The sequence below is a fragment of the Leopardus geoffroyi genome, chromosome C3, assembly GCF_018350155.1.
Source record: "Leopardus geoffroyi isolate Oge1 chromosome C3, O.geoffroyi_Oge1_pat1.0, whole genome shotgun sequence".
Lineage (NCBI taxonomy): Eukaryota > Metazoa > Chordata > Mammalia > Carnivora > Felidae > Leopardus > Leopardus geoffroyi.
The window spans coordinates 59,801,830-59,822,676 of record NC_059338.1 but is presented as its reverse complement, the minus strand read 5'-3'; the positions used below and the strand labels follow the sequence as shown (position 1 = coordinate 59,822,676).

At 44.4% G+C, this 20,847-nt stretch overlaps 1 long non-coding RNA gene across 1 annotated transcript; it reads left to right on the top strand.

The window, feature by feature from the left end:
- Positions 1 to 1,550: 1,550 nt before the first annotated feature.
- On the top strand, positions 1,551 to 20,536 carry LOC123585191. Its single transcript, XR_006705972.1, has 3 exons — positions 1,551 to 1,967; positions 8,042 to 8,187; positions 19,541 to 20,536. It is a non-coding gene; the product is annotated as an uncharacterized LOC123585191 (long non-coding RNA).
- Positions 20,537 to 20,847: the final 311 nt, after the last annotated feature.

Sequence of the window (20,847 nt, the reverse complement as noted above, 5' to 3'; positions counted from 1 at the left end):
GGAGCTGAGGACCAAAGGGGCCTTAGAGCAGTGGGGGTGGTGAAGGCCTGCAAAGCTCACCCAACCCTGAGAGCTTGGGCTTGGAAGGAGAAAGAGAGCAGAAAGTCCCCTGTGAGCTGCCTTTCTCATCAGACCCTAATTAGTAAAGATAGCTGGCTCCTGTTAGGAGCCAGGCAAAGCTACTGACGTTCCCTCCTTTAGTCCAGACCATAACCCACTGGAGGTACCAACGGCTGCTATCTGCATGCCACAGGGGAGGAAACTGAGGCCCAGGAAAAGTAGGTTGTCCTAGGTTATAAAATGAGTGGCAGAGGTAAGACTGGAACCCAGGTCTGACTGATCCCAGCCCACGGGCTTATCTCCTTTGCCGTGATAACCATAATAATAAACGTTAACTCCCCTGAGCACTTAATGTCTGCCAAAGCGTCAAGCGGAATGTTTTCGTAATGCTTTGTTTAATCTCCACAACAACCCTATGAGGAAGATTCCGTTATTATCACACTACCTTACATTTACATCATGTAGGGGCCACTTTTAGGCAACAGACTTGAGCAATGGAAACTTGAACAAGGCAGGGCCCACAGCCACCACCTGAGCTGAATTAAGCCACCCACCTGCAGACCTCCGTAGGCCCTAACTGACCAATAGGCCACTTACAACCAGGCACAGTTACCAAAAAAGGGACACTTGCGAACTTTCCCACAACTCCTCACTCTGCCCTTTAACTACAGCCCCCACCCACCGCTGCTTCCCGGCAGACAGTCTCTCCTTTGCTATCCTGCCCGCTGCTCCCTTGCGGTGTATTCGATAAACTTCTATCTCCTTTGCTCTTCCTTGGGTGAATTCTTTCACCACGCGTGCCCCAGGCCTCCACCCAATCAGGTCGCCCCAGGTACAGTACCTTGTTAATACCATAGTACTCTGTTTCATCCTCCCCACAACTCTCTGAGGTGGGTACCGTTCTTATCAGTCTTATTTGACGGGGAGATAAATTGTCTTAGAGGGGTGAGAAACTTGCCTACAGTTAGTTACACAGCTAATCCCTGGCATAGTTGGAGTTGAGCCCAGCCAGTCCCACTCCCGAGCAGATACGCTAGCTACTGTGTTCTAGTGCTCACTCTATTATAGGTTGTGGGAAGTAAGGGAGATGATTCATTTTCAGAAATAGCAAATAAAAGCTGTGCTGTCTAATTAACAATAGGTTTACAACCTATTGGAAGTATGTACGAACCCACGCCCCCACCCCACCCCCACCTTACAACGGAGTCCCAAACCTTAGACATTTCACTTCCTGGTTCTTCTTCCTGCCCCCCCCCCCAACCTCTTTGTTTCAGAGGCTTATTTTCACAGGCTTCCCGGTTCTTCTTCCTCCCCGCCCCTCTTTGTTTCACAGGCTTTGCAATGGGCAGAGGGAGGAGGAACTGAAAGTCCCTGCGTCACCTCAGGGAATGTACATTTGTTCCAAACAGACTACTTTTTGCCTTACATGGGCATAGGCGACACCCAGGTAAGGCTGTAACCTCTGTAGTGCTCGGCCAATGAGGAACCAGGGGAGGGACCTGCGTGCTGGGAGATAAATTGTCTGCTGTGACTGCCCCAGTGTGCCTGTCCATCAGACACCCGCTCTTGCAAGAACATTGATTAAAGCCTTGCTTTGCTGTGCTCCGAGTCTCCGCATCCCTCCTTTGACTGGGTCGGCAGGGTGATTTCTCACAGGTGTTTCAGACCACCTCTTCCCAAGGATTTCATCTGAGACAAGCTGAAGAGCAGTGAAAATTCCTGATGCCCTCCAACCACTACAGCCTACGCCATCCTTTCAACCACCTGCCTTATACATTATACTACAGCTGCCTGCAATCCCATGATTCCTGCACACTGTGGGGACAGAGCTCATGCACATGCTGTATCCGTGTTACAAGAGACTCCTCTACGCGCTGCCCTGGCCTCAGCCTGTGCACATCAGCCAGGTTAGGAGATTTAGGCAGAATATTCTTTTCTTTCTTTCTATTTTTATTTTTATTTTTAGCAAAAAAAAAAAAAAAAAAATGTCTGGTGCCTGGGTTTATTGCCTCCCCCAGTTACCATGTGTCCTGAAGAGTCCAAACCTAGAAAATAATATCTGAACGGTTGACTCCAGTCCAGGAACAGGAGGCAAGTTCCATCCAGGTTTCTCCCACATGGAAGTAGGGCTATTGCCTGTTCTATGTGTTATTTGAAACAAACTCTGTGACATTGTATCTGTTGGCTTTACTCTTAGGTTCCCCGGTAGGGTTCTCGAGGCTTGGGACTTCAAAACAAAACGAAAACAAGCAAATAAAACATGCTACTCCTCCATCATTATGATCTGTTGGGACCCTCTGTTTAAATTTGTGTGTGGAGAAGGTTACGGCCCGTGTAGACCAGATTCATGAAATTTGGCTGCTTCTAGGACAAGTGACTTTGAGGGACGTCTGTCTAATACCAAATGGACAGTAACGGGAGGTCACTTCATTACTAGCTATGAGGCACTGCTAAGCAGCCTCATACCCCACAGTACCTACAGAATTGCTGGGAGACTGGGACGACGGGGTTTTGTAGGATGCCAGTAACAGGGGCCTCAGCCTTTTCTTTATGTGCCAGTTGGAAGGAGGGCACCGTCTACCTAAGGCCCATCACAGCCAGCTTCTGATCAGATGGTAATGTTAATAACCAGTTACCAAGCACTTAATATATCCACACAAATTACTCTCATATCCGATCCAGTCGGGTGGTTTCCATGTCATGAGGGGACCCCTAGGAACCAAACAGTCCAGGGCAATAGAATTGATTCTAGTTGCTTACTCTGGGGAGCTCCAAGGGACCTACGGGAGACATGAAAGGTATCCACCCTCCATTTCTGAAATCTGGTAAGGCCCAAGATGACTGGAGTTTGCTTTCTCTAACAGAACTATTTCTGTTTAATTTGCCCCAGTAGAACTTTGATGAAAGTAGTTTCTCAGCTTTGGTGTTAGAATCACCTGAGGAAATTTCCAGTAACTCCATGCCCAAGCCACACTCCAGACTGATTAAATTAGAACGTCTGCAAAATGAAACCGAGGTATCGGTATGTTTCGAAGCGCCCCTCCCCCAACCAGGTGATTTCAGTGTGCAACGGTTCCTCACAGTTTTCCTCCTAAACGCCCCCCCCCCCGAGTGGTTTACGGTGCAGAGCGCCTGTGGCACCTGTTAGAGCAGAGGCCTGTGGGCCGGGAACCTCAAACATTCCTGGAGGGAGTGAATGCTGATGTGACTGAGTTAAAAGAGGCAAGTTCCAAGGTGTTTGCTACGGCTCAAATCAGAAATCAATTTTACAGGATCACTTTATGCAAAGGAATATAGATGTGTTGAGGGCATTCGAGGTTGGAGGTAAATTGGCCTCGGTCACACGGTGGAGACTGAGCCTGGGCCTGGCTCCTCTGATAAAAGTAGTCTCATCTGATAGCCAGCTATGCGCTGCCCTTTGGTTGTCCTTGAACTTTAAGAAAATACCCACCCAAAGTGAAAATCTGGTTGGGGCTAAGCTATGGGGATCAGGGAAGAGTATAGGGTGAACTGGTAAAACGGGAGTAGTGACCTACCCTGTTTAGGCTGACAGGGTGGCTGGGCATCGCGGGACACAGTCAGCGGTGACATGAGCAGAGGTCACAGGCGGGGCAAGGAGCAGTGTCCAGAGCCAGTGTGGCAGAAATACAGTGGTGTCAAAGGCTGACTAGCACTTGTATGAATCCTCCTGCCCTGGGGACTGCCCAAGTCCCTCTCATCCCTGAACGTGAGGCTGGAGGTTCTGTGTGAATGGATGGGAGAGAGGGGCTAGGAGGCGTTATTATCTGGACGTTGATAACAACCTGTACTGATGAGCCGGTGAAGCCTACCGCATATTGGTATAATCAAATGGCACAGGAGTATACCTCAAGCCCAACTCAGATTTCCCATTAAAACAAAGCCCCACTCCCCACCATTCGTAAGTTTCTCTTGGGGCCATAAGTGTCAGATAGGCATCTTTATGATTGCTGCAGGGAAGAAAGTGTGTGAGTAGCACTCTCTCCCCACAAAAAAAAAAAAAAAAAAAAAAAAAAAAAAAAAGGTATCCTGGCAAGCAGATCTCCAAACCATCAGGACACTTTATATGTAATACATGTTATATTAGAGAGTAAGTTCTTTGAATAAAAAGCTGTTCCCTGGCTGGTGCATTCATGACTAGCAATGACCGAGTCAAGCTCGTGCTTGTCTGAATCCATGTGGTCTTTGAACTCTGGCCTCCCTGAAATGAAAACACTGGGAAAAAAGAGCCAATAACCTCCACCAAGAGAAACAGTGTCATTTTGAAACATCTGTAACAACCTGTTTACCTTTTTCAAAATCCTCACCAACAGAGTCACGCTATCCCTCTAGTCATAATTTCAAGCACTTTGTCTCCATAGTGATGATTCAGGCTCCCGTTGCCATGGTGATCATTCTATAAGCTAAACACTTCCATCAATTCTTCCCTTCCTTCCCATTACCATCGTCAATGCCGCAGTCCAGGCGCTTATTATGTCTTCAGTACCTAGCACCGAACCTGACAAATAATAGGTGGTCACTGTATTAAAATAGCTCTTACCTGATGTTTCCACCTCCAGGCTTTGTCCTGTGGGTTTTTACCCTTTATCTTCTTCTTCTTCTTCTTCTTTTTTTTTCCTTTGCTGGAATTTTCAAATTGCCAAAGCAAACGTATGCTCATTTTAGACAACTCAAACAATACAGATGTCTACAAAGTTAAAGTAAACATCCCTCTCCTCTCCAAAATAAATTCTGGCTGGATCAATGATTTAAACATAAAAAACGAAAGAAGTTAGAAGGATTTATGATCTGTGATAAGCAAGATCATTTTCAGTAAGAATGAACTCCAGAAGCCATCAAGAAACAAAATATATTTGACCATATAAACATTGCTAAAGCTGCACGGGAAAGGGGCGATACTCCAGAAAGCAAATGACAAGATGCACAACCTCACTCATAATTAAATAAATGCAAATAAACTACAGTGAATAAAGATATGAGATTGTTGTTTCACTGATCTGATTGGCAAACATCAATTTTTAGTGGTGCCTGTTTCTGCAAGACTGAGGAGAAAGTGAGCCTTTTCATAAACTGTTGGTGAAAATGTACATTGGTGCATTCTTTCTGGAGGATACTTGGACAATATTTATCAGAACTAAAAATGCCCATCTCCTTTTACCATTAATCCCTCTGCCTTAAATTTACCCCATATATAGTTGCAAATGTTGAGCAGGATGTATGTACCTGTTTACCTATTTAATGCTACATTGTTTGGAAGCAGCAAAAGATTGGAAACATTCAGTGTTCAAAAGGAGGGGTCAAATTAACTGAATTACAGTAAACCTATAGAATGGACTAAGGATGACCCTGAGAAAAGAATAAAGTAGTTCTATATCCTCAAGAGTCAAAAGAGCAAGGGGGCACCTGGGTGGCGCAGTCGGTTAAGTGTCCGACTTCAGCCAGGTCACGATCTCGCGGTCCGGGAGTTCGAGCCCCGCGTCGGGCTCTGGGCTGATGGCTCGGAGCCTGGAGCCTGTTTCCGATTCTGTGTCTCCCTCTCTCTCTGCACCTCCCCCATTCATGCTCTGTCTCTCTCTGTCCCAAAAATAAATAAACGTTGAAAAAAAAATTTTTTAAAAAGAGTCAAAAGAGCAAGTAGCAGGACAGTGAGTAACATTTTTACAAGAATCAATGTATATATGATGTGAATATAGGCATTAAAATATTTTTTGGCAATAGGGGTGCTTGGGTAGCTCAGTCAGTTAAGTGTTTGAATTCACTCAGGTCATGATCTCACCGTTCATGAGTTCAAGCCCCACGTCGGGCTCTGTGCTGACAGCTCAGAGCCTGGAGCCTGCTTCAGATTCCGTGTCCTCTCTCTCTCTCTCTCTCTCTCTCTCTCTCTCTCTCTCTGCCCCTCCCCCACTCGTGCTCTGTCTTGCTCTGTCTCTCAAAAAATAAATGTTAAACAAATTTTAAATAGTTTTTGGCAATAAATTACAGGAAACAGTTATCAGTGGGATGTGAGCTGGTGTGAAGAAAGGAAAAAAATGTTCACTTTTATGTATGTGTTCACTTGGTATATTTTCCCTCTTATACATGTTTCATGTACGACCTTTCAAAAAGTGACCACAGGAGTTTCCCTTTCTCTACTTCTCCAACAGCAATGCCCGGAGATACTTTTTACATTTAGTTTTTTTTTTCTGTATGTAGATAAGAAAGATACAAATATGCATTTTTGCACATGCACAATTACAGTGTTTTGTTGTTATAAAAATGGGATTTATATAGTTCTGCAATTTGCTTTTCCTAATTTATATATCATTCACATCTTTCCATGTAAAGACATACTGCATAAAATTTCGTAGCTAATTAGCTGCCTACACTCTCTGATTCACTGATTGAGCACATGTGCGTTAAGCACCAAACGGATGCCAGGCCTTGTGCCAGGCAAATGGGGACGAAACGTTGAATCAAACAGTCCCTGTCCTCAGGAGGCTCACACCCTAGCAGAGGAGAGGAACGAGTAAAGGCATGTGGTCGGGGTGGTCCTTGCAGTGAGTACCTACCTCACCCAACTTGGGATTCAGGGGACTTCTGAACCTGCCTTTTCCTCAAGCACCCACAGGAGTGCATGGACAGAATTTTCCTCATTCTAGAGTGTTTTCTAATAGGCTTTATTTTTTATAGCAGTTTGAGGTTCACAGCAAAACTGAGAAGAATACGCAGAGTTTCCAAATACCCCTTGCCCGTACGTACATAATGTCCCCCCACTATCAACATCCCGCATTAGAGTGGTACATTTGTTACCATCGTTGTCATTGTCCTTATCAGCCAAAGTCCATAGTTTATATCAGGTTTCACTCTTGGTGGTGTACATTCTATGGTTTTTGACAAACGCATCATGACATTATGGCATCACTGTAGAACCATACAGAATAATTTCATTGCCTTAAAAGCCCTCTGTGGTCTGCCTATTCATCCCCTCCCTACTTCCTAATCCCTGGCAACACTGATCTTTTCACTGTCTCCAAAGTTTTGCCTTTTCCAGAATGTTATATAATCGGCATATACCACATGCAGCCTTTTTAGATTGGCTTCTTTCACTTAGTAAGATGCATTTAAGTTCCCTCAATGGCTTGTCAAGGCTTGATAGCTCATTTCTTTTTAGCACTGAATAATATTCCATTGTATGGATATGCCACGGCTGATTTACCCATTCCCCTGCTGAAGTACATCTTGGTTGCTTCCAAGTTTTGGCAAGTATGAATAAAGCTGCTACAAACATGCACGTGCAGATTTTTGTGTGAACATCACTTTTCAGCTCCCGTGGGTAAATACCAAGGAGTGCCGTTGCTGGATTGTATGGTGAGGTTATATTTAGTTTTGTAAGAAACCACCAAACTTCAAAAGTGGTATAGCACAGTGTATTTCCGAAATGACTTAGTCTTGTCCCTACAGTACCTATAAGAGGTTATGCTTTCAGAGACTCCAGAAACTTCCCTGCTCAGACAATGTTTTCCCTCTAACTGAAGATGGCTCTCCCTCTGCCCTTATGTTCCATATTCTTAGTTTGAGTCTTTGAACTCTGTCAAAATGCAAACCCCTATACAATCGGTAACAATTTTCATTGTTATCAATTAGGCATATTGTGAACAGGAATAAACACACTGAGAGTGTTTTAAATATTTTTTTTTCAACGTTTATTTATTTTTGGGACAGAGAGAGACAGAGCATGAACAGGGGAGGGGCAGAGAGAGAGGGAGACACAGAATCGGAAACAGGCTCCAGGCTCTGAGCCATCAGCCCAGAGCCTGACGCGGGGCTCGAACTCACGGACCGCGAGATCGTGACCTGGCTGAAGTCGGACGCTTAACCGACTGCGCCACCCAGGTGCCCCGAGAGTGTTTTGATAAAGCATGAAGTGACGGTTAAGGGGAAGAAATACAGTATATACAACTGGTCTATCTTCTTCTTCTCCCAGGAGTGTTTGCTGTATCCAGAGAGACAGATTGGTCCCGTTTAATCTAATAAACGGAGAAGGAGCTAACAGTCACCAAGCTCTGGACTGGAACGGGGGATACAGAGGTGAAGAGCTCAGTTTGTGTCCTTGTGGAACTCACCACCCAGGTATGTACAAACACACTTTTGATATCACAGAAGTACTATAATTGCAAAAACCATTTATTGTTGATGTTTAAATAGTCTGCCTGGTTGTCAGTTGCTGTGTCAAATCATGTATTGCAATGTTTGATGCAGAAAATATGGTTGGCACTAACAGAGGAATTAACCACAGAAGTTTAGCAATGAGCATGACTGACTCAGCCTGGAGGGTCTGGGATGTCTTCACAGAGCAGGCAAAATACTCAACCGTATATTGACCATTCCTAGCACGGGGAGAGACAGGCTTTAAGGCAGACAGGTCAGTGTATGCAAAGATGTGGAAGTGAGAAAGAGCATGGTCTATTGGGAGAAAGAACAAGGTCGGGAGTGGCCACAAGAAAAGGTGTCTGTGTTGGGAGGGGCCGGAGGGATGGGGTGGTACAAGAAAGGATTAAAGGACTTTTCCATCATGGGCAAGAAGTTGACCTTGTACAGTAGACCTGTGCTGTCCAGCAGGATAGCCACTAACCATACATGTCTCTTGGGTGTAGGAAATGTGGCGAGTGCAGCTGAGGGGCAGAATCTTTTTAATTTAAAAATGGAAGTATTCTCGGGCACCTGGGTGGCTCAGTGGGGTAAGCATCTGACTCTTGATTCAGCTGGGGTCATGATATCGTGGTTCCTGAGATCGAGCTTCACAGCCAGCTCTGTGCTGACAGCGAGGAGCCTGCTTGGAATTCTCCCTCTCTCCCTCTCTCTCCACCCCTCCCCCGCTTGAGGGCACACAGGCTTTCTCTTAAAATAAATAAACTTTAAAAAAAGGAAGTAGTCTAAACTAAGTAGAGGTAGATTGCATGTTGATAATATTTTAGATATGTTGGGTTAAATAAAATACATTATTGAAATTAATTTCAACTATTTCTTTTCACCTTTTAAGGATGAGGCTACTAGAACCTTTAAAATTACATGATTAGGGGTGCCTGGGTGGCTCAGTCAGTTAAGCATCCAACTTTAGCTCAGGTCATGATCTCAGGATTTGTGGGTTCGAGCCCCGTGTCGGGCTCTGTGCTGACAGCTCAGAGCCTGGAACCTGCTTTGGATTCTGTGTCTTCCTGTATCTCTGCCCCTCCCCTGCTCGTGCTTTGTCTCTGTCTCTGTCTCTGTCTCTGAGAAATAAATAAACATTAAACAATTTTTAAATTACATGTTTAGCTCATGTATATTTCTTTCGGACAGTGCTGCCATAGGCAGTTGGGAATCATTGAGAGTCTTTGTGCAGAGAAAAGAATGTGATCAAGTTGGGATTTTATAAGTACAAATCTGAGAGTGGAGTGAAGGATGGCTTGGTGGGAGAGTGCACCTAGGAGTAAGGTGACCAACCAGTTAGAAGTCTATTGCTATGGTTCACTTGAGAGTCAATAAGGACATACATGAGGCAGCAGGAATAGAATGGAGGAGTTACATTGAAAATATATTTAGGAAGGGAAGTTGAGAGGGCTTAGTAATGGATTGGCTCTGGGGATGTGTTGTACGATAAAAGAATTTAGCTTTTGTTCCTGCTTCCTGGGAGATAATCTCAAAACCCTTGGAATCTCCCAAGTGATAGGAGTGTCTTTGTTATTCATGGTGGACCCCTTGGACCACACTTGAGTTATGCTAATGAAGTTACTCATGGTGGGCTTCTAGATAGTTTCAGGATGGGGGCTAACCATGCCAGAAAGACCCACTATATGACTGGGGGTTGGGGCTTTGAGCTAAGTGATATCAGCTGGACCTCCCAACCTTGGCGAAGGAAGGAGGGTTTCACATTTGGGACCTTCCCAGACCTTTTACTATGGTTTCTTTTGGGGGCTAGTCTTGATTTGAATCCTTTATTATAAACTGTAATCAGAAGTATAACACTTTCCTGAGTTCTGTGAGTCATTCTAGTGAATTATCAAACCTGAAGAGGTTATGGAAAACCCTTCCATTTTTAGCCTATTGTGGTTGGCATCTGAAGTGGGAGCAGTCTAATGGGGGGATGTGCCCTTAACCTATGAAGTCTAATCTAATTCTGTAGAGCTAGTGTCAGAGTTGCTCTGCAGGGTAAGAGAGAACAGGTTGAGGATGATTCCACAGATTCTAAATTAAAAATGTAGGGAATTCAGGAGATGCAGATCTGAGTCAGAGCAAGGGAGGATGAATTGAGTGCTATTCCTGTCAACTTTGAGGAGGCTATTGTCTTCAGGAGACTTGTTGAGATGTCTAGGAAGCTACACAGTTGGAGTTCAGGAGAGAATCTGGGCTGCAGAAGAAGATTTTGGAGTGCCCCACGTACAGGATGTGGAAATAGGGATTTTTCTGCCTTTGTGTCCTCTAAAGCCCCCTTGCTCCTCCCATCCACAGTCCTCCTGCTAGACACATCTTCCTGCGCCTTTGCCTTTTCCACCAAAACTGCATCGAAGTTATTCCTTCCTCTTCGTGCTCTTCCCACTCTGGCCTAAAGTGATCCCTAGAACTGCCTTCCTGCCCAAGTGTTGAGCCAATGATCTGGATAGGGTAGATAACCAGGTGGCTGGAAGCACACCCTCCCCACCCTGTGTGCAGTCCATCTGCTCATACCAATTTTCATCTGATAATCTGCCTACACGACTCTTTCCCTTTTCACCTCTTCTTCTGGATGGTGAGGACACATCTTCGAACCTTTGCAAGGTTAAGCTTGTCTTATCACTCGTACATTATATAACATGATGAGATAGTTCATTGTTTTGAATGCCAAAGGCATTCATATTTCTTTTTCCAAACAAATATTTGAGCACCTAGTGTGTGCTTACTGTTAAAGACATAAAGATGAAAAGACACGGTTGCTACCTCCAAGGAGTTCACAGTCTGAGGGAATTCAAACACTTATATGCTCACCAAATTCTTTTGATCGTTTGATTATGTATAAATTTTATTTGAGGAGGTTATCTAATATAAATCCATTTTATAAGCTGACAGGGGTTAGTATATTCAAGACGAAACCGTTCTGCTGACTTCTCAAGAATTGCCCACAGAAGAAACTGGATGTCAGAAAATTAAATGTTTCTTAATTTTTGGGCTTTTAATTGACACCAAATGTTTATTCTTTTGTTTGTTTTTTTTAGCATTTTTTCATATCCTATCTATCTATCTATCTATCTATCTAATCTATCATCTATCTGTACAAGCTTCTCCCTACCCAACCCCCTTTCCACTGCTCTAGCACTACTGTGAATATGGACAAGTGGTCTAGGGAAAAAGAAAGTTATTTTGGGACAAGCTCTATGAAAACATAATGCAAATAGATCTATAGGAGTTCCAAAGATCGCCATCGAGGTCAAAGGATGATGCGAGAATCGGCTCTATTCTCTTGCTGCTTTGGACTATTCAAAACCTGGCAGCATCCACATCACCTGGGAGCTTTGTTAGAAATGCAGAATCTCAGGGGTGCCTGGGTGGCTCAGTCAGTTAAACATCAAACTCTTGAGTTTGGCTCAGGTCATGATCTCATGGTTCATGGGTTTGAGGCCCACATCCCTCTGTGTACTGACAGTGAGGAGTCTGCTTGGGATTCTCTCTTTCTCTCCCTCTCTCTGTCCCTCCTCCACTCATTCTCTCTCTCTGTCTCTCTCTCTCTCTCCAAATAAAGTAAACTTTTAAAAAATGCAGAATCTCAGGCCCTACCAAGACCTACTAAATCGGAATCTGGATTTTTTTTTTTTTTAGATTTTATTTTTCAATAATCTCCATACCCCAAATGGAGCTCAGACTCATAACCCTAAGATCAAGAATCACAGGCTCCACTGACTGAGCTAGCCAGGCACCCCCAGAATCTGAATTTTTCACACGATCACCAGCGATTTAGAATTTGAGAAGCACATAAAATTTGCACATAAAATTTGAGAAGCACTGCTCAGAGAATTTCATGTGGAGTTTTGTGAAATGCCGTTACTATGCAAGGGAAATTAAATTTCAGTCCCACTGTAAACACTGACTGCTTGGTAAAGACTCTTGATGTAGTGGTGATCATTTTTAATGAGCTGGTGGAGAAAAGAGCTACCTCTTGCTTAAACACATTCTCCCACCTTAAATGTGGAGAAGAATCTTGAAAGAAGGAACTTTCTTTGCTCAGCACAATTGTACAGATGGGCTGTGTATTCAAGGTGGCCCTGAGCAAAGTGAACTCAGTTTCTCCGTTTCTTGGGATGGAGTTGGGGGAAGAAGTTGGTCTCATGAGCGACAAGACTCACTTGTCACTACCTGAATGTCAGGACTGTTTTTTTTTTTTTTAATTTTTTTTTTCCAACGTTTATTTATTTTTGGGACAGAGAGAGACAGAGCATGAACGGGGGAGGGGCAGAGAGAGAGGGAGACACAGAATCGGAAACAGGCTCCAGGCTCTGAGCCATCAGCCCAGAGCCTGACGCGGGGCTCGAACTCACGGACCACGAGATCGTGACCTGGCTGAAGTCGGACGCTTAACCGACTGCGCCACCCAGGCGCCCCTGAATGTCAGGACTGTTTTAGAGCACAATGTATCCCCTCTTTTGGTGACTTAAGAATTCAGATTTCAGAATTCAGAATTCAGATTTTCTTTCCTTGGGTTTCAGCTCTTAAAGGTTTTGCTTGGGATTCAGATGTGTACCTTCTTTTGAGTTAGATGCCTTCAGACTCGAGGGCTAAGGGTTTGGTTGGTCTCTTGGAGCTTGATTATATTGTAATTATTCAGTCACTCTGGGAACCAGGAGCTCATGGAAACTCCACTGATTAAGATATATGGTGGTAGTTCCTTGCTGTGCCCCTGTATTAATTTCCTGTGGCTGCATTAATACATCACCACAAATTTGAGGGTTTTAAACAACAGAAATGTGTTTTCTCACAGTTCTGGAGGACAGAAGTTAGAAACCAATCTGTCTGCAAGGCATGCTCATTCTGAAGGTTCTAGGAAAGAACCTTTCCTTGACTCTTCCATTTCTGGTGGCTCTTGATGTTCCTTGGCTTTAGGCTACGTAACTCCAATCTCTGTCTCTGTCCTCAGGTGGCTTTCTCTATCTCTGTCTTTTCTCTTCTGTGTCTTATAAGGACATTTGTCCTTGAATTCAGGGCCTACCCAGATAGTCCTGGATGATCTCATCTTGAGATCCTTAACTCCATTACACCTTCAAAGATTTTTTTTTTTTCCCCAAATCAGGTTACATTCACAGATTCTTATGGTTAGAACATAGACATATTTTGGGGGGAGCTACCATTCAATACACTACAGACCCCAGCAAGCTGTGTGGCTCCAGACAGGACCCCTAAGCCTCAGGGTTCTCATCTATGAGATCTCTTGAACTATAGCACCAACATTTTGTGACTCTAAGAGTCTTTTACTTGAGAGTTCTATCCCTAGGCAAAATACAACAAATAAAGAAAACACTCTCAAGTATTTACTTTTGTAAAGTAATCTTTTAAACTCTTTTAATCTTTATGGCTTGCTGTCTTTACATGAATTAACTAATTAAGCAAGTATTGGACCAGGACACAATTCTCAGCAAGGTGTTGCAATACAGTTACAAAGAAAATAGTAAGATTCCTGCTGCCCTCTTGGAACTTACATTCCAGGTAAGCTCACATTTTATGCCCCTGGAAAAGAGAAGCAATAAAGAAGTAACAAGTAAATACTCGAGCTAGCATTACACACCATGTAAGAAAATAGAGCGATGGAGAGAGGCACCGGAGAGGTTGACCAGGAAGTCTTCTCCAAGGAAGGGACCTTTAAGCTAAGGTATTAAAATTGAGGAGGAGCGAAGAATAGGGTAGTTCAAGAAACTGACAGGAGGCCACTGAGACTGGAGTAGATTTCTTGAAGCTTCCACGTGATCAATGAATTACGGAGAACGAAAAGCAGCAGCATATGTGAAAAAGCCTGCAGGATTTTAGTTGACAGTATGTCAGTACTGTGATGTGACTGTCACAGACGTCTGTGTGGTCTTACACTGTGCCGGCAGAAATCTGGTCTCTGGCTCAGGAAAGACGATGATCCTCCACTGTCCTGTGCTATGTCCTCTCACTATGGAGAACACCCCCATAGTGCTGTGTTCCATTCTGGGCACTGCAGGTGGCCCAAGTAAAAGTAGATCGATTAAAGACCATCTTGGACGGTGCCATGTTTAAAAGAAATCCAAATATCACCCCAAATGACTTTAAAAATAACGTAGATCTTCACTCTAGGTTTTCTTGAAGTCACAATACAGATGTTTATATGAGCATCACAAAGAAACAATCTTAAACATTTTCTTTTAGGCATCTCTTGCAACAAATTCCACACACCTGCCAGTCTCAGCTTCTCTTCTCTCTGTTGCTGTCCTTTCTTTAAATTCTTTTAACGTTTATTTATTTCTGAGAGAGAGAGAGACAGAGTGTGAGCAGGAGAGGGGGCAGAGAGAGGAGGGAGACACAGAATTTGAAGCAGGCTCCAGGCTGAGCTGTATGCACAGAGCCCAAGGTGGGGCTTGAACTCACAAACTGTGAGATCGTGACCTGAGCTGAAGTCAGACGCTTAACCAACTGAGCCACTCAGGCACTCCTATTGCTGTCCTTTCATACCTTCCACCCCACTGCTGCCTCACAAGGACCCCCTTCAAAAAGTCTGAGCTGTCCATGTCTGCCCCTTGCCCGCTGATGAGTATAGTTCCCTCTGATTTCTCCTCTCACAACAAGCAGCGTGCCTGACACAAATAGAGCCTTTCATCTCCAGGCACCTACTTTAAGATGTCCATGGAGGCTAAATGCATGAGATGTTTCAAAGGTAAAATCAACAGGACTCAGTAATTGGTTGGTCAGTCGTAACATTCGCTAACATTTATTTTGTTCTTACAACCTGTCACGGCCTGTGCTACTCTGTGAAGTAATGTTCTTATTCTTGTTCAAAAATGGGGGAACCAAGCTTCAGAAAGGCCCTACATGTTGTCTAAATCAACAGAGCTATAAAATGGCAGCGCTGGGATTTGAACCAAAGAAGTCTGACTGTGGGCGCAGGGTAACTAACTGGGACTGGTGAGGTCATCAACACAGCCAGGAAGAATAAGGGAAAGGACAGGCCTTTGGTTTCAGGAGGGTCATGGGCCATGCTAAGTTACTGTTACGCCATGTTAAAACTCCCACTTAATTTCTAAGGTTAAATCTAAAGACTGCTTGTTTTCTATTTTCCTACCTTCTTTGTTCAATCTTCGTAGTAACGGTTAACTCTGATTTTTAAAATTCAACACCCCCAAATCCTCCTGAAGAAATATAAAATGATAGATGGGGCACTCCAAAGAAGAGTCAAAATCAGAAATGAAGCACTGAGAGCTTCATAGATTTGCCTGGTTTCTTTGGCTACCCTTCCATCCTTAGCATTGAAGCTGATGGCTTGGGGTACAGTCTGGGACTAAAGTGGGTTCAGACGCTGTGTGTCTGATGCAAGCTAATTGTGTATTGCCCAAATGCTTCATGCCCCCTGGGTTTGTTAGGTTCTTGGTAGCAGCACCTATGATAGGGAATAAACCCTGTTCTCTTCTTGGGGGAAAAGAGATGACCCCAACGCACATCAATATTACAATCATTGGTGCCTCAGGGTTATCACAAAGGTTGACTAAGACCTTCTCCTAACAGCACCTTTCCATGGTAAACTCTGAACAGCTTTCAGACAAATTTTTTTTAATATGAAATTTATTGTCAAATTGGTTTCCGTACAACACCCAGTGCTCATCCCAACAGGTGACCTCCTCGATGCCCATCGCCTCCTCTTCCCTTCCTCCCAGCCCCCATCAACCCTTAGTTTATTCTCAGGTTTTAAGAGTCTCTTATGGTTTGCCTCCCTCCCTCTCTAACTTTTTTTTCTCCTTCCCCTCCCCCATGGTCTTCTGTTAAGTTTCTCAGGATCTGAATGCAAACTGGTGCAGCCACCCTGGAAAACAGTGTGGAGGTTCCTCAAAAAATTAAAAATAGATCTACCCTATGACCCAGCAATAGCACTGCTAGGAATTTACCCAAAGGATACGGGAGTGCTGATGCATAGGGGCACTTGTGCCCCAATGTTCATAGCAGCACTCTCAACGATAGCCAAATTATGGAAAGAGCCTAAATGCCCATCAACTGACGAATGGATAAAGAAATTGTGGTTTATATACACAATGGAGTACTACGTGGCAATGAGAAAGAATGAAATATGGCCTTTTGTAGCAACGTGGATGGAACTGGAGAGTGTTATGCTAAGTGAAATAAGTCGTACAGAAAAAGACAGATACCATATGTTTTCACTCTTATGTGGATCCTGGGAAGCAAATTTCCTATTCATAGAATGGTAACCAAGAAAGCAACTCACCCAGGTTGGGCCTCCCTGGAGATCAAGTATGGCTTATAATACTGTATTATTCTTATCAGTCCTCTCTTCACACTCCCCTCATTCTGGACGGAGGCTCCTTTTGACCTCTATGGCACAATCCCACTTTATTTTTTGTATTCAAGACCTGGTTTCCGAAAATGTCACAGGCCTGACTTAAAAAAAGAGAGACAGTTTTAGAATCCTTTGTGATCATCCTCCAAACCAAAAGACTGGGTTTCTAAGACCCGGAAACCAGGACGAGAAAGGGTTTTATTTTGCTGCCTCCTGCCCAGATCCCCTACAGGGCTACACGGACCCATCAGTCTCAGACAGCGCATTTGTGTCACCAAAACAAAGTCACTGGTATTCACATGCCATCATTCGTGCCGCAGTTTTGCCCTGTGGGTCCCTTTGATATTAGAAAGAACCTTCCCTGTTGGTGCCAGACAGACTTCAGCTCTAGTTTTCTTTCTTCTGATGGAGGCAAAAATCTCTCCCCCTCTGTCTGCTAAGGCTTGCACAAATCTTTCCCCCACTTCTCTAATTGGAAGAAAGGAACAAAGAGCTGAAATGCAAGAACGTACACCCTTAATCAATCCTTCCTCTTGTCATTCCCAAGAGAACTCGATCCCCCAGTCTGCCACTCCTCCCCACCTATGTCATCTCCTGCCCTCCGTGAAGCATTCCAGACTCAGAGGACAGTGACCCCAATTCTAGCAGTTATTCGTCTAAAGCCAATCAGAACACGGCGGACCAGAGACAACAAATTCAGGCTAGCAGAAAGGACTTGCATTACATGCTGAAAGGAATGACTTCTCTTTCTGTCCTGCCGGGTGCGCGCAAAACAAAACAAAACAAAAAACGAAAACCGTTGCCCTAGTTGCTGACCGCGAAGGGACTCACCTTGAGGACGAAGCTTCAACTTGGATGGCAAAGAGCAGAGTTGGAAAGAGACCACTAATAACACAAATTTAAGCCACTGAAGCAACCAACCGCTGTGGCCTGTTCTACCTTTTTTGGCTAATCACCTTGCTTGTTGTTTTTAACAAGTGTGTGTCAAGATTTCTGGTTTTGTTGTTGCTGTTGTTTTGTCATTTTGGTTTTTGAGGGTTTTTTTTTTTTTTTTTTCCTCGTCAAAAGATCCCACCCTGCCTTGACCTTCAGTCTCCTCCTCTTCAGGACATCCTATCACTGGCTCATCAGTTATTCATGTCAGAGACATAGGAATCAGATTGGTTTTTACTCTTCCTGCATCATCTCCAGAACTTAATCAATCAGAAAGCCTACTTGCTCTAACCTCCAAAATATCTTCGTAATCCGTCCTGTACCTCCATCTATTCCATTGTATCTCACATAAAATCTGCAATAGTCTTCTAACTGTTTTCCCTTCTCACTAGCCGGTCTTCCTATAATCTGTTATCCATGCAGATCTCAGAATGATCTTTTTTAAAAAAATTTTTTTAATGTTTCTTTATTTTTGAGAGCAAGAGGGGGAGAGAGAGAGAGAGAGAGAGAGAGAGAGCAGGGGAGGGGCAGAGAGAGAGGGAGACACAGAATCAGAAGCAGGCTCCAAGCTCCGAGCTGTCAGCACAGAGCCCGACGCAGGGCTTGAACCCACGACCGTGAGCCATGACCTGAGCTGAAGTCGGACGCTTGACTGACTGAACCACCCCGGTGCCCCATTAGGATGATCTTTTTTTAAGCACAGGTCATGCTATTCATGTGTTTAAAAACTTTCTAATGACTTCTCACTTAGAAAAAATCCAACTATTTCATAATTATAGTAAAGACTATATCACTATAATTAAAGATCTCAAATAGAAGTTTATTTCTCTTTCATATAACAGTCCAGGCTGGCAGGACAATTCTTCTCCATGAGGGTATTCAGAGACCCAGCTTCCTTCCATCTTCTCACTCTGCCCTCCCGTAGGCTGGCATATTGTCTTTATTTGCAAGGCTGGTCACTCAAGGGAAAGGAAAAGAGAGGAAGTTAAAGACGAGCATTTTTCCCTTCAACCAAGTGAGGTGGGTGTTACATACACCTCCTTTGTCCATCTTCCATTGGCAATAACTTTGGTGGTATGGCCATACCTCACAACAAAAAAGACCAGGAAGCTTAGTGTCTGGCTACCAAAGAGAAAAGGAAAATAGATTTTGGAAGGTTGACTACCAATGTGTGCTTATTGTGGCCTTCAAGGCTTGTATGACTGGTCCCTGCAGCTCCTCCAATATCATCTCCTACGTCATCCCTAGCGTACTAATTCTGAGCCATGGTGGCTTCCTTTTTACTCCTTCAACATTCTAAAATCATTCCTACCTTAAACCCTTTGCACTCACTCTCCCTTTGCGTGGAGCACTGCCCAATGAGCCTCACATCTGGGTGCCTTCTTAATCTCCAGGTAGCAGCACGAACATTCTCTTCCTTCGAGAGGACTTCTCTGACCACCCTTCCCAAACTTGCCTACCTCTTAGCTGTCAATGGCTATAACTCTGCTTCATTTTCTTCATAATGCTGATAGTTTCATGAAATCATCTATTTGTTTGTCTATTGGCCGCCTACCTCACTGGAATTTGAGCCTTCCCACGAAGGGAGAGGCTTTATTTGCCTTGTTCTTGTTTACCGAGGTTACAAGCTCAGTGCCAAGAACATTGTATAGACATGGTAGACGCCTAAACGATCCTTTTAAGAATAAACTAGGGGGCGCCTGGGTGGCGCAGTCGGTTAAGCGTCCGACTTCAGCCAGGTCACGATCTCGCGGTCCGTGAGTTCGAGCCCCGCGTCGGGCTCTGGGCTGATGGCTCAGAGCCTGGAGCCTGTTTCCGATTCTGTGTCTCCCTCTCTCTCTGCCCCTCCCCCATTCATGCTTTGTCTCCCTCTGTCCCAAAAATAAATAAACGTTGAAAAAAAAAAAAAAAGAATAAACTAGAATAAAAAGATCCTAAGCAATATATCCCTACCTCATCCCTTTGCAATTGCCTTCCAGATCAACATTTGAGACTTTGCATTTATCCCTTCTAATTTTACTTTCTTAGATTTGGCCCATTGCCCTGGTCTACGGATCTCTCTTGGGATTCGATCCTGGACCCGTCCACCACCTGGCCCAGGATCAGCACCCGCGGATCCTCCCAGCGTCCCAGGCAAGTTGGCAGTCAGCATCTTGCACTGTGTCAATGGGCACTCACCATTCCCAGGGTCTCTAATTTATGTTTCCTCTTCATTTCATCTCCCTTTTGAATATGAGCTCCTACAATCTCTACACTGCTTCCAAGCAGGAATTATGTGTCTTGAGGAATAATGAACCAAGATTCGGGAGATGTGGGTGCTAGGTTCAGCGCCGCCGCACTGTTGTCCTTTTTTTTTTTTTTTTTTTTTCCAAAAAAAATCACTTCATGAACGTCATTCCCCCTCTTTGTGGTCTTGATTTTCCCATACGTAAAAGAGAGGGGAAAAATGCCTGCTCTGCTTTCCTCACAGAGTTGTTACAAGAATCAGATAATGATGTATCTAAACATGCCATGGGACAATCTAAAACCCTTTTGAAATGGAAGGTAGGACTCCAGAACAGCCAGAGCCAGATGACAGGAGTCAGGGAGAGTCTGTGCCATGTGGGAGACTGCTAGGGAGTCTCCAAAACCATCATTCCCCACCCCCACCCCATTCACCGTATCCAGTAAGGCATCTTGGCCTCCACCCCCCCGCCCCGCACCAACCCCCGCAAGTTTTCATGTCAAGCGTGGAGACCCCTCCTCAGAGAAGACGTCCCAAAAAATCCCTCTGTGCTCGGTGGCAAGAGGGGAGTCTTCATAAGAAGGGAGACTTTTAAAGTGCTGTTACAGCCAGTTTAACCTGTGGCCTTATCATGGCACAGGTTGAAGTTTCTCAAAAATTGTCAAAGAAGATTGCATTCGTCACAGCAACGAACCCTTAGAATCTTCTTTTCATATGTTCCTCAAGAGCTCAAATAAATGATGGTGATACCCTAAATCTGCGTCTTTTTCACAATGTTTGTTTATTTATTTATTTTTGAGAGGGAGAGAGACAGAGAGAGAGAGAGAGAGAGTAAGAGAGCACAAGCAGGGGAGGGGCAGAGAGAGAGAGAGGGAGGGAAACACCGAATCCAAAGCGGGCTCCAAGCTCTGAGCTGTCAGCACAGAGCCTGACGCGGGGCTCGAACTCCTGAACTGTGAGATCATGACCTGAGCCAAAGCCGGATGCTTAATCAACTGAGCCCCCCAGGCTAAAACTCTGTGTGTCTGTAACCCACTAAATGCTCTACTCTTTTTGACCTTGTCCTTTACTCCCCTCTCCCATAGCCCAAGCCTTCCAGGTGAGTCAGGCC